The sequence below is a fragment of the Pinus tabuliformis genome, chromosome X (genome assembly GCF_031772625.1).
Source record: "Pinus tabuliformis cultivar Carrire ecotype Pingquan chromosome X, CPIR1, whole genome shotgun sequence".
NCBI lineage: Eukaryota > Viridiplantae > Streptophyta > Pinopsida > Pinales > Pinaceae > Pinus > Pinus tabuliformis.
The window spans coordinates 411,922,437-411,936,450 of NC_142308.1; the positions used below are offsets into that span (position 1 = coordinate 411,922,437).

At 34.6% G+C, this 14,014-nt stretch overlaps 1 pseudogene; it reads left to right on the forward strand.

Moving 5' to 3' along the window:
- Nucleotides 1-3,000: 3,000 nt before the first annotated feature.
- LOC149140279 (isoeugenol synthase 1-like) overlaps nucleotides 3,001-14,014 on the forward strand; it is a 31,021-nt pseudogene continuing 20,007 nt past the window's right edge.

Below are 14,014 nucleotides of genomic sequence, written 5' to 3' on the forward strand. Positions count from 1 at the left end.
GTTTAACAATTCTTCGTAATCATTATGAGGATTACAAGAGAAAATACGACCAGTATTCAATAGGCAAGGGTCATCATTGAGGCTTCATGGAACAATTATGTTCTAATGATGTATGTCACATGGATTCCTCATTTATGGCATCCTTATTTTGTTGATAACGTAAACGACGAATTTCATTAGACCTCTCACCTGATTCTGGTGACAAATTTCATTTTGTTGTATGCTTGCTTGTGCCTTCAAATGACATGTCTACAATGAATAATAAAATATTCATTATGGATTAATAAACATTGAACATAGAAAATGTCTAATATAAACAAACACAAAAGAATGAAAAAGGAACAAGTTTTTTTTGGAAATTGTAAAAAAACATAAAAAGTGTATATGTCATTTTTTCCAACGATCTAAACTTATCAAAATGTATAAGTCCTTTTCCAAATTGCTAAAAACAAAAATGAATTTTCCAAAATGGCTAAAAACATAAATGAATTCTTCCAAATGGCTTAAACAAAAAAGTCTAAATTTCCATGTATCATATTAGACTAAGAATAAAAACCCATACTATTGGGACACAATACTCTAAGAATGATATGACTTGGAAGCATATCTAAAAATTTGGAACTATACACTATCAAAATATAAATGAAAATATTAAAATGTACATAAAGATATACATTGTTTGAGATCAATGACAAAAACCAATACAAATAACATGTATAATATAACTCATAACAATTATAATTATAAAAGCAAAGAAAAATGCATAACATTTACACACATTTACATGTAATTAAGAAAACTTTAGGAGAAACAATGTGAAATATTTTACATCATAATTTTAAAGTATTACAATAAAGACACATAATATGTATAGAAACAAAGAACATTATAACCATATTAGTCCCTTTTATTTAATATTATTGCCTCAGGTTCCTAATCTCTTGATATTTTAGTATTAATCCGTTGAGTAATAATAATATAATATTATTACTATAATAACAATATAAAATATATTATATTATAATAATATAATATATTGATATGTATGTATTTTTGAATTGAAGTGTGATATTGTTCGTGTTTCCAACACTAAAGATATTAGTGGATATTCGTAAAGGCCTCGACCTCTTATCAAATCTGTTGCAAAATGATCAATTGACAGTTTGTTGGTTTTAAAATTTACTTAAGATATTTCAGGGGCAAAATAATCAACCTACATTTGGTTACAATGTGCGGTTTAAAATCTCTTAAAAGATATTTTAGTGATATAGTCACGAAGGATGGACAAGGTATCTTTAAATTTAAATTAAAATATTTAGCAGGTAAAGATCGAGGGGGTATGTTAAAAGTTTCATTTAAAGAATTTCAAAAGTTTAAAAAATATATATGCTTTAAAGTTTAAAAAATATATGCTCAGCGAATTTTAATATATTAAATATATATGCTTTAAACCTTAAAAAATATATTCTCAGCTAACTTTAACATAATGGGCACTTCAGCTAAATATATAATAGGTTACCTAATATACTATGCACTTCAGCTAAAATTGCAAAGCTTATCGTAGAAGAAGAGTGGGTTAAAAAAAAGGGAAGTGTTGTGTACACCATGTAAAAGAATGAAAAGCTCTATATTTTGCATCTATTGGTAATTTCCGTTACTGTTATAACTATAATTTCTAAACATATTGTGAAATCTCTTCAACTACTTTTGGAAACTTTCATAATCTTTTACTTGTTCTTTTGAACTCTATTGTATATATTTTCTCAACAACTTCCAAGTATACTAACAACCTTTTAATATGTTTAAATACATAGCAATTGTTTCAGAAATTCAATGCATTTGCCTGGGAGTTAGATGGATTAGTAAATGGTAAGAAATGGATATGCCTTGGATGTAGATGGTAAGAATGGTGATAATGGAAGCTCTATATTGATAATCATTAACTTTCAGTATATTCGTTTAAAACAAATAAATACCTTGGATTAGATTTTTTTTTAAACTCTGGAAAGTTTGAAAGCTGTATCGAAATTTATGGCCGTGATAATTCTTTTGGTAACTCAACTGAAGATATGAATATCTGTATCACTGAGACGGATTCATGATTCTATTCTGATTGATAATACTTGGAATCGTTCCAGAATGGACAAGGATTTAATAAGCTCGATGTATTTATAATTCCCTGGAGGCTTCTCGCGACACATCTAGCGCGATGTGTTAAATAGACTATTGGTCTTTCAGTTGAGTCGTATATATTGTTGACAGGGCGAGTGAGCTTCTATTTCATTTTTTTTTCAAGTTAGTTCCTACTAATTTCAGAAAAACATATTACAACAGGAAATCAGATACTTCAAAGAACATACGATAGTCTTTGTTTTAGAAACGAGGGTCAATTATGGGTTTTTATTTATTACCCTTTCTCCTAGAAACATCAATCTATCGTACCTATTATCGCAGTAGAGGATTGTAACACCTTAAATATTAAATAAGACATAAACAAAACAAAAATGTTTTCACTTGACCTAACTTATGAACTATATATATAAATCATTAAACATGCCAAGGTGGGGTTGATGATGTTGATTTGTGATATTTGTTATTTCATTTCCCACAGCCGGCCATGAGGTTTTTGCAATGCATTAAAGAGGCACATGGCCTTACTCGAGGTATAGAACTTATCCCACTGCTATGGTGTAAATGCACTCAGTACCATCCCCACCTGGTGATTTGGGTCTGTCCTCTGGCGGACTTTCGACCATCGATGAAACATCAGCTCGACAGTTGTGCTCCCTCATATCCGTCGATCTGCATGGAGGAGATCCAAAGGCGGATGATTGTTAAGTTGGTTCCAACTACCCTGCTCCCACCTCCGACTGGATCGAGCGCCATTTACGTTCGAAGCACTGAGGGTTTTGTCACTGTGCAATGAGTTCGACTATCAGGTCCTTAGTCGATTCTACAAAGGTGTATGTTGAGAGCCATGGTGTCGAATGAATGCTTGTCATGGAGGTAATGGAACCCTTTCCTTATTTTACAGTCTATTACATAACAGTGGTTTATACTGCCTGCTTTACTGCCTCAATTTTTGTAAGGGTTTGATAAGTGACTTTCCATATGTAGAGACCTCGCCACACGGTTCTGATTTATCGAGGGTTGAAGAGCTTCAAACCCGAATCCGAAGAGGTGAGCCTGCGTTCTAAGGCATTGTTCTTTAGTTTCAATTAACTCCGCATACTGTTAATACACAGGTCTGGTTGCCATGCAAGTGCATTACTTCTGGATGGAATCTTTAGGGTTCAGGTGAGGCTTCAAGCTTCAACCACTCTATCTTTAAATGATTCTCTACTACAATGCATACCTAGTTATTGATATAATGATAATGATGATGTTGCACGTAACTAACTGCCCTTACCATGGTTCTTATGGAGTGAGTCCATGCCCTCCGAGGTCACGAAGACTAATACCCTACTCAGTTGTCTACAGGTTGGAACGTTTCACTGAGGTTTACTCAGTTTGTTTGCTATGGTTTTGATGCTTGCGAGAAATAGCTTGCGAGAGGGCTTCAACCAGACCTACCCAGTTCTTAATTTTCTTTATAGAAAAGATTGTTTAAACAATTTAAAAGTCATTTCTGCTAGTTAATATGGTAGCAAGGTTGATATAACTACTCTGCTCTCTGGGTTTAGGAGGCTATTTAGTCTCTAATTTTTTTTTGTAAATTATGGGGACACAAAACCCCTCAGGAACAGTGATTATTTAGCTGTGCTATGAATACGAGGGTTTTCCCTCTTTTGAGGGTTTCATTGCTTTTTATGATTGCTTGGCATACTCGTTAGTAACAATGTCTTTCGATGAGAGCGTCTGACAATTGTTTATGAATAGGTTACAGTTTGAGGGTTTTCGTTGAAGTACTTCCTTTATGATTAGGCTAAGTTGAAACTCTTTTCCTTGAATGCTGAATTAAAAGATTTTCCTATTCTACTATGACAGAAGGTTTTCCTTGTTAAGCTCTATGAACATGGTTGTATTATGCCAGAGGTAATGAGATTAATTTCTCTTCCAATTTATATCTGCATGTTGTAGCTAGAAAAGTAGGAACCGAATGCTTTTTGGTATTTCGAGTTTTACTAGCTTACAACTTTATTATATAATTGCTATCATTCTCGAGCCTTGAATTTCTTTCAGTTTTTGTGTTGATCATCGTAATTATTTGTTCTTGTTACAAAAGAAGTCCTTCTATTTAACTTATTCTGTCATTATTTTAAATATATGTACTATGATCATGTAATTAGCTTATGAAAGAATTCCTTCCATTGAACTTATTTTGTCATTATTTTAAATTAATGAGCTATTATGCTACTTTAAGAAGTATTTACTCCATTAATCTATCACTATCAGTACTTAAATAAAATTTATGATACTTATCTAATTAACTTATCATAAAATACCGAAGATATCTGGAAAGTCTCTCCTCCCAGCCACAAGCCTGGCGATTACATTCAGGCTCTCCCCCAAGCACTTTCTCTATTTCACACTGGATTATATACAACTACACTCGGTGCCTTGGGCCTCAGGATTCCACTATCCAGCCTCAAGTCCTGCACTCTATTTGAATGTCAGTGAGTAACTTCCCACTCGTCTCCTCTTTTCCCAGCTCTAGGATAGCCCCCATTTTTCCTTCGTTTCCCCTCTATATTTCCCTTTATGGGGAAGGGGTGTAACTATTTCTTGTTAACTGTTTCTTTTAATTATAGCAAAAAAATTATTTTTATTAACATGTCTCAATTCATAATTAATCATAAATTAGGTAACAACTTCTTATCTGGCTTTCCAGCCTCAGTCATTGTCATAACATAAAAGAAATAAATGCAATAAATCACTAACCACAATACTTCTTTCATGGAGCCTCGGGTGTTACATCTCCCCCCCATGTGAGGAACATCGTCCCTGGTGTTCTTTCTAATTTAAGAAAATAACACTAGATAAGCTTCCCGCATAAATCCCTCCTCTTCCCAGGTAGCCTCATCTGAGCCAAAGTGCTTCCACTGCACTTTAACTTGGGTGATGGACTGCTTCTTGTTTGACCTACACACACATAATTCACAGTCATAATTTCCTCAAAACAACTTATATAAAAAAAAATGTATATATTCCCTTAGATTATTACCTAAATAGTTTCCCAATTTATTATATGTTGGGGGTTGTACACATATTTTTTTAACAAAGAAATATGAAAAACGTTGTGGACTCAAATGCGGCTTGGTAACGCAAGCTTATAGGCTACTAGTCCTATTCGTTCTAAGACTTGAAAAGGTCCACAGTATCGGGGTGCTAACTTAGCACAACCCCTCCACTGTAGAAAAAATTTTCAGGGCTTTACCGTTAGATATACGTGATCCCCTGGCTAAAATTCTATGTATTTCCTCTTTTTATCTGCATACATTTTCTACCTATCCTAGGCACCCCTTAGATTCTGTCGAACCTTCTTATATTTGCTAGCATATTGGGGTGCTAACTTAGCACAACCCCTCCACTGTAGAAAACCTTTTCAGGGCTTTACCCTTAGATATACGTGATCTCCTGGATAAAATTCTCTGTATTTCCTCTTTTTATCTGCATACGTTTTCTGCCTATCCTAAGCACCCCTTAGATTCTGTCGAACCTTCTTATATTTACTAGCATGTGGGGACCCAATCCTGGCTTATTAACAGGATTATTCTAGTCCATTGGTACTCTGCACTTTCTTCCATATAACACCTCAAAGGGGCTCATACCCAGTGATTCATGATGTCCATTATTTTATGCAAATTCCACGAGGTGGAGGTAATCCTCCTAGTTATGTGGCTATTGCATCACAAAAATGCGTAGCATGTCTTCTAGCACTTGATTTACCCGTTCAGTTTGTCCGTCCGTTTGGGGATGGTAAGTTGTACTAAATTTGATATGGGTACTCAATCCTAAAATGAGGGTTTTCCAGAATGTGGATGTAAATTTCACATCCCTGTCTGACATTACCACCTTCGGTAGACCGTGCAGGCGAAAAAATTCCTTCATAAATATGTCTGCGATTTCCGCATTTTTGTAAGTGGATTTCATAGGTATGAAGTGTGCGATTTTTCTCAATTTGTCTACTACTACCATAATCGAGTCATGTTGTTTCCTGGTTCGGGGTAAACCGGCGATGAAGTCTAATGATATGGTCTCCCATTTCCATTCCGAAATGGGAAGTGGTTGCCACAAACAAGATGGATGTTGACGCTCTGCCTTCACCAACTAACACTCCAAACATTTGGACAAGTACTCGGTAACATCCTTCCTTAATTCGGGCCAAAAATACCCTTTTTTGATGGCTGATAATAGCTTCTGGTAACTTGGGTGGCCTGCACATGGTTTTCGATGAAACTCATCCATTATTAATTGTTTAACAACGTTTTGGTTAGGAACATAAATTCTGTTTTTGAAGGTAAGGATGTCATCCATATTTATTTCAAAATATGATTTTTCTCCTTTTAGCAGAGATTCCTTTGTCTGCTACCAAAGAAAAGTGTATTTTGGATCTTTGACCAATGCCTCCTTTATAATTTATGGAATGTTTGAGCGTGCTTGACTGATATGAACATCATAAATGCAATCTACCTTCCTACTCAATGCATTAGCCACTCGATTTTCTTTCCCCTTAAGATGCTTCATTTCAAAATCGATCTCACTTAAAAATGTCATCCATCTGGTGTGTCGAGCATTTAAGCTAGACTAATTGAAAAAATTGGTAACGCTCCTATGATCCATTAACAAGAAAAATTTCTTCCCCAACATGGAGTGTCACCACATTTTAAGTGTGTGCACTACTGCTGTTAATTCAAGGTCATAAGTGGAGTATCATTGTTCATACTCCAATTTGCATGATTTGTAAACAATAACTTTTCCTTCTTGTGTCAGCACTCTGCCAAAAACCTCTTTACTTGCATTCATGAAAACCACAAAAAGCTTTTCTGGATCTACTAGTTTTAGCATGGGTGCAGTGGTAAGTAGGTGTTTTAGTATTTCAAAGTTTTGCTGACACTCTGTCGTCCATTGAAAGGTGCGTCCCTTTTTCTGTAAGGAGGTCATTGGAAAAGAAATTTTTGAAAATCCTTCAATGAAACAATGGTAGTACCCGGCCAAACCTAGGAAGGATTTGATATCAGTGACATTATTTGGAGCTGTCCATTCCATAATAGTATTGATATTTTTCGGATCCACCACTATTCCCTCTGTTGATATAATGTGACCCAAGTATTAGGCCTGATTTATGAAAAAGTCACATTTGCTAAATTTAGCATATAATTGGTTCTCTCGTAAAGTTTGTAGCACAATTCTCAAATGTTCTTTGTGCTCCTCCTAATTTTTAGAGTATATCAAAATGTTGTCAATAAAAATTACCACAAACTTATCAAGATAGGGCTGGAAAATATCGTGCATCCAAATCATAATGGTAGTTGGGGAATTTGGGAGGCCAAATGGTAACACCACGAACTCGTAATGACCATAACAAGTTCGAAATTTTGTTTTGTAGATGTCCTCCTCATGTATACTTATTTGGTGGTAACCAGATCTTAAATTAATTTTTGAGAATACTTTGGCTCTTCGCACTTGATTGAATAAATCATCAATACATGGCAAGGGATACTTATTTTTGATTGTCAGCTTATTTAACTAATGATAATCAATACACAATCTCAATGTTCCATATTTCTTCCGTACAAATAGTACAGGGACTCCCCAAGGGGACACACTGGGGCGGATGTACTTTTTATCCAGAAGCTCCTAAAGTTTCATTTTGAGTTCTGTCAGTTCAGGTATGCTCATGCTGTAAGGGGCCTTGGATACCGGGGCTGCACCCAAAATTAGTTCAATTGTGAAGTCAATATCTCGCTTGGGTTGTAATCTAGGAATGGATTCAGGAAATACATTAGCAAATTCCTGAATGGCAAGGATATTTTCCGAGGAGGTAATTTTACTCTTGGTGTTGGTAAATCCCACTTGAACAACATATATTTTACAACCGTGCCTAATACATTTTCCTGGTTGACTAGCAGTAATAGGGTGCAATTTCGTATTGGTCTTCATTCCTTGAAGTTCCCTTTTTTGTCCTGATTCTGAAAACTGACAGTTTTTTGTTTGCAATCAACCAAAGACTAGCATTTTTCCAACCAATCCATTATGATTAAAATGTTATACGAACCCAAAGGAAGAATGTTAAGGTTCATGTGAATGGGTTCTCCTGGGATTGTTATGGGACATTGCTCTATTTTGGCAACTATATTTCCTTTTTCCCTAGTGGCTAGTTGAACTAGCCATGGTTTTGGAAACTTACTGCTCTGCAGTTAACACTTTTCTATCACTTTAGGACTAATATAACTTAAGTTAGCAGCAAGATAAAATAAAACTGAAACAGGTTGCTTAGCAATCATACCTTCACATTCAATCATGGTGGGTTGATATTCTACTTGATGATCATCCAGGGCAGCATTAATTTTGGGTATGTTCCTCACCACATCTCCTACAGTGGATGCTTCCTGCATGTTTGCAAGTTGTTTCGTTCTTTGCTTATGCCGATAGTTTTTGTAGTAGTGGGTTCTCTGCATCCCCAACACTGCAGCGACGGTTTTGACTATTGATCATTACTAAATTTATTAACCCCTTCTGATTGTCTATTTTTAGAATAGACAGCCTTGGGTTGGTTCCTTGCTAGGAATTTACTGAGAGGCTTTTGCTGTATATTTCTGCTATTAGAAAATTTTGGGTGTCTGCTTGGAATCAGGCTTCTCCCCTTCTTGTTCGACCCTCCTTTAGATCCTTCATTTTTCTGTTTCATTTGCTCATAACATATGCAGGCTTTTCACACCACATCATCCATTGTTTTCGGGTATTTGAACTCAAGTTTCTCCTTCATGAAATTGGGTAAGCTACTAATGAAACGTTGAATCTTTGCTTTCTCTTCTTGCATATAAGACACATAGCGTAGAAGGGAGGTGAATCGTGCCACATATTCATCCATAGTTATGGCCCCCAATCTTAATTCATGAAATTCCTTTTCTTTTTCATCATAATAACGTTCAGTTAGATACTCAACTCTAAAAAAATTTGGAATTCGTTCCACGTTACCTATTCCTCGTCAATCTTCCTTACCGTTTTGATTTCTTCCCACAAAAGGGTTGCCTTACCTCTTAACTGAAAAACTGCCAAACACACCTTCAACTTATCGGTGTATTCGTAAATCTAAAAATATTTGCTCATATCAATTAACAAAGCTTTTGTGGCTTCTTCAGATTCCCCTTCAAAGAGTGATGGTTTAATCTTTATGAATTCTCCTTGTAATTTTGATTTTTGTCTGTTTGTTTTTCACTGGTCGAAGACATTATCCGAGCGTCCTTCTTCGTCCTCCCCATGTCTCTCAGCTGACTTAGCATTTTCCTCACCATGCTAAGCTATTGGGGTATTTTCTATGTCCTTAGAACTTGGGTCTATATGTCTTTGGTTCTGCTGATTAGACAGACTTCTGAGAGTCCTCTCCTGTTATAGGTGTAATCGTTCGTTGTCCATTCTTAAAATTTTCATCTCAACACATAATTGCTGAACAATTTCGAGTAAAATTGCATTAGCTTATCGAGTCAGCTATATCCTAATGTCAGGGTTAGCATTCACATAAGTTGGTTCTGGAGAATGGGGTGGCATTGAACTTATTTTCATTCTTCCCTTTTGTATTGAGACCATCTCTATGTTCACATAAATTTTTTATTTAGTTAGATTTAAGAAATCATAGTCTTTGCATGTACACACACACATATATATATCCCAAAGAGTCTCAATGTGCAATCCTGAGCTATGATACCATTTGTAGCACCTTAAACATTAAATAAGACCTAAATAAATAAATTATTAAAAAAAAAAGTTTCACCCAACCTAACTTATGAACTATATATATAAATTATTAAACGTGTCGAGGTGGTGGTGATGTTGTCAACAACACGTTGATTGATTTGTGATATTTGTTATTTCATTTCCCATAGCCAGTGATGAGGTTTCTTCCATGCATTAAAGAGGAACATGGCCTTACTCGAGGTATAACACTTATCCCACCTCTCTGGTGTAAATGCACTAGGCACCATCCTCCACGTGACACAATTTAGGGCTGTCCTCTAGTCGACTTCCATCCATCGATGAAAAATCGACTCGATAGTTGTGCTCCCCCACATTCGTCGATCTGCTTGGAGGAGATCCAATGTCAAAGGATTGCTAATTTGGTTCCAAATACCTTGCTTTCGCCTCTGACTAGATTGAGAGTCATTTGCATTCAGAGGACTGAGGGTTTGGACGCTTTGTAACGAGTTCGGCCATCAGGTCTCTAGTTGATTCTGCAAAGGTGTATTTTGAGAGCCATGGAGTCAAATGAACGTTTGTCTCAGGGAGGTAATGTAACCCTTTCCTTATTTTACAGTCTATTACATAACAATGGTTTATCATGCCTGCTTTACTACCTCACAGTTTGTAAGGTTTTGATAGTTGACTTTCCATATATGGAGACCTCGCCACACAGTTCTGGTTTATTGACGGTTGAAGAGCTTCGAACCTGGCTCCAAAGAGGTGAACCTACATTTTAAGGCATTTTTCTTTAGTTTCAATTATCCCCACATACTGTTAATACACAGGTCTGGTTGCCATGTAGGTGGATTACTTCCGGATGGAATCTTCAGGGTTCAGGTGAGGCTTTAAGATTCGACCGCTCTATATTTAAATGATACTCTACTACAATGCATTACTAGTTATTGATATAATGATAATGATGACGTCGCAGGTAACTAACTACCCTTACCAGGGTTTTGATGGAGTCAGTCTCCCTTCCTCCGAGGTCACGAAGTCTAATACCTACTCGGTTATCTATAGGTTGGAATGTTTCACTAAGGTTTACTCAGTTTGTTCGCTATGTTCTTGATGCTTACGAGAAATAGCTTGCCAGAGGGCTTCGGCCAGATCTGCCTAGTTCTTAATTTTCTTTATAGAGAAGACTGTGTAAACAATTTAAAAGTTGTTTCTGTTAATTAATATGGTAGCAAGGTTATTAGAACTGCTCTTCTCTCTAGGTATGGGAGGCTATTTAGTCTCTGATATTTTTTAGTAAATTATGGGGACACTAAACCCCTCTAGAACAGTGATTATTTAGTTGTGCTATGAATATGAGGGTTTTCCCTCTTTTGAGCTTTACCACCGTTGGCTACGTGATTATCAACCGCGCATCTGGTTGCTGTAAGACTTTGCTGATAAAACTATTTGTTTAATTGCAAAGTTTCTACATAGTTTTCTATTAATCGCCTATGAACGGTTTCACTCCTTTTTGTGACTGCTTGGCATACTTGTTAGTAACAGCGTCTTTCAATTCGAAACATCTGAAAGTTTTTTATGAATAGGTTACAGTTTTAGGGTTTTCGTTGAAGTACTTCCTTTCTTCTTAGACTAAGTTGAAACTCTTTTCCTTGAATGCTGAATTAAAATATTTTCCTATTCTACTATGAAAGAAGGTTTTCCTTGTTATGCTCTACGAATATAGTTGTATTATGCGAGAGATAATGAGATTAATTTCTCTTCCAATTTATATCTGCATGTTGTAGATAGAAAAGTAGGGACCGCATGCTTTTTGGTATTTCGAGTTTTACTAGCTTACAACTTTATTATATAATTGCTATCGTTCTCGAGCCTTGAATTTCTTTCAGTTTCTGTGTTGAGCATCATAATTATTTGTTCTTGTTACGAAAGAAGTCCTTCTATTGAACTTAATATGTCATTATTTTAAATGTATGTACTATGATCATGTAATGAGCTTACAAAAGAAGTCCTTTCATTGAACTTATTTTGTCATTATTTTAAATATATGTACTATGATCATGTAATGAGCTATTATGCTACTTTAAGAAGTATTTACTCCATTAATCTATCACTATCAGTGCTTAAATAAAAGTTACGATACTTATCTGATTAACTTATCATAAAATACAAAAGATATCTGGAAAGTCTCTCCTCCTAGCCACAAGCCTGGCAATTACGTCCAGGCTCTCCCCCGAGCACTTTCTCTGTTTCACAATAGATTATATCCAACTACACTCGATGCCTTGGGCCTCAGAACTTCACTGTCTAGCCTCAAGTCCTGCACTCTATTTGACTATCAATGAGCAACTTCCCATTGGTCTCTTGTTTTCCTAGCTCTAGGATAGCCCCCATTTTTCCTTCTTTTCCCCTCTATATTTCCCCTTCTAGGGAAGGGGTGTAACTGTTTCTTTTAATTATAGCGAACAATTTATTTTTATTAACATGTATCAATTCATAATTCATCATAAATTAGGTAACAACTTCTTATCTGGCTTTCTAGTCTCTGTCATTGTCATAACGTAAAAGAAATAAATGCAATAAATCATGAAACTGAATTTAATAACCACAGTACTTCTTTCATGGAGCCTGGGGTGTTACAAGGATAATGCGGCCTTTGCATTTTGTTGAGAAAGTTATATAGCATCAGGATTGAGTGAATTTGATAGATCATTTTCACTATCAGAATAATTCCAAGCACAATTATGGCCGAAAATCTCTCATTGTCATTTGCCAAAATATTTACCTCTAATGAGGATTGTGTCAATGCACCTTGGGTTGCCTGGAATACTAAGAGGCTAAATTGTTAGGAGATGGGTTTTGATTTTTGGAATTGTTCTTTTGACTTGCATAAATCTTTTGATTTGTTGCGGCCTTTGGATCTTTATAGCTGCAGTAGCTTCTCTTAACTAATAAAATCCAACAATTAATACTTTACTTGGCTATAAAATTGTTACATGCAAGCGAATTTTCCCAAAATTCTTGAAATACCTAACTCAAAAGTGTCTTGCAAGAAATTACACTCAAACAAGTTATCACGTGTGACGTGTGGATCTGTTTATCATCCTTAATTTTACATAAAACGAAGTGCATGTCATCAAATTAGGTTAGGCATTTTACCATCACTGAGTGTTTATCTCTTGGAGGAAACAAAGATAATATTATCACATTTTAATAATTCAATTTTATGTTAGAAATAGAAAGAGGAAGATTTTACGCATTCCCCATCAGACAAACTCATAAACTATGGTAGACTTATTTTAGGGTCCCAATATAGGTTAGAGGAACACATGTATGTGATGCTATAAAGTTTCAAATCTATTATGTAATAAGATTATTTTGTGATCACTTGATTATATTATTCGATCAATTATATATGTCATTGTAAAAATAGTTTATGTTATTGGACATACTATGCATGTATATTAACAAATGATGCATCATAGTTATAAGTAGTTCTATGATGATGTAAATTACTCAACATAATAGATAATGTGTGTGCAAAAGAGATAGTTCAATGTTTTTGACATGTTAAATAAAAGCCTCAACATGTTACTTAGGTAGGATAATAATCATTGCTCTCGACCATCCAACATTTTATATATATAATATTTTTATTTCAACTATATATTCAATATTTTAATTTCAACTTTATATTTATCTATAAAATAATTAAAAATTTAAAATAATATGAATATACAATTCCAAAACATTCTATATAAAATAAATAATTATAACACAAAAAAATAAACATAAATATATTTTAATTATGAATTTACCATATCCCTAAATAAATGAAGTTAATAAAAATAAAATTCTCATTTTTAAGTTTTTCAAAAACCATAAAATAAAAAATCCTTTATAGATCTTTCCTAAGTATACGAGAATAAAATTAAAGTAAATTTAAATGAGTCATGGAATACTTTTTTCCTGCTTTCCTTTAGACTTATTTGATAATTATAATTAATTTTTTTTTTTTTATCTCATTGTTATCTTTAATTTCTTTTAAAATTATTTGATAATTATATTTAATTACCTTTTCATTTTATTTAATTGTATCATTCAACATTAACATTTGATCCTAGAATCACGGTTATCCTTCCTTCCCCATTTAGACAGT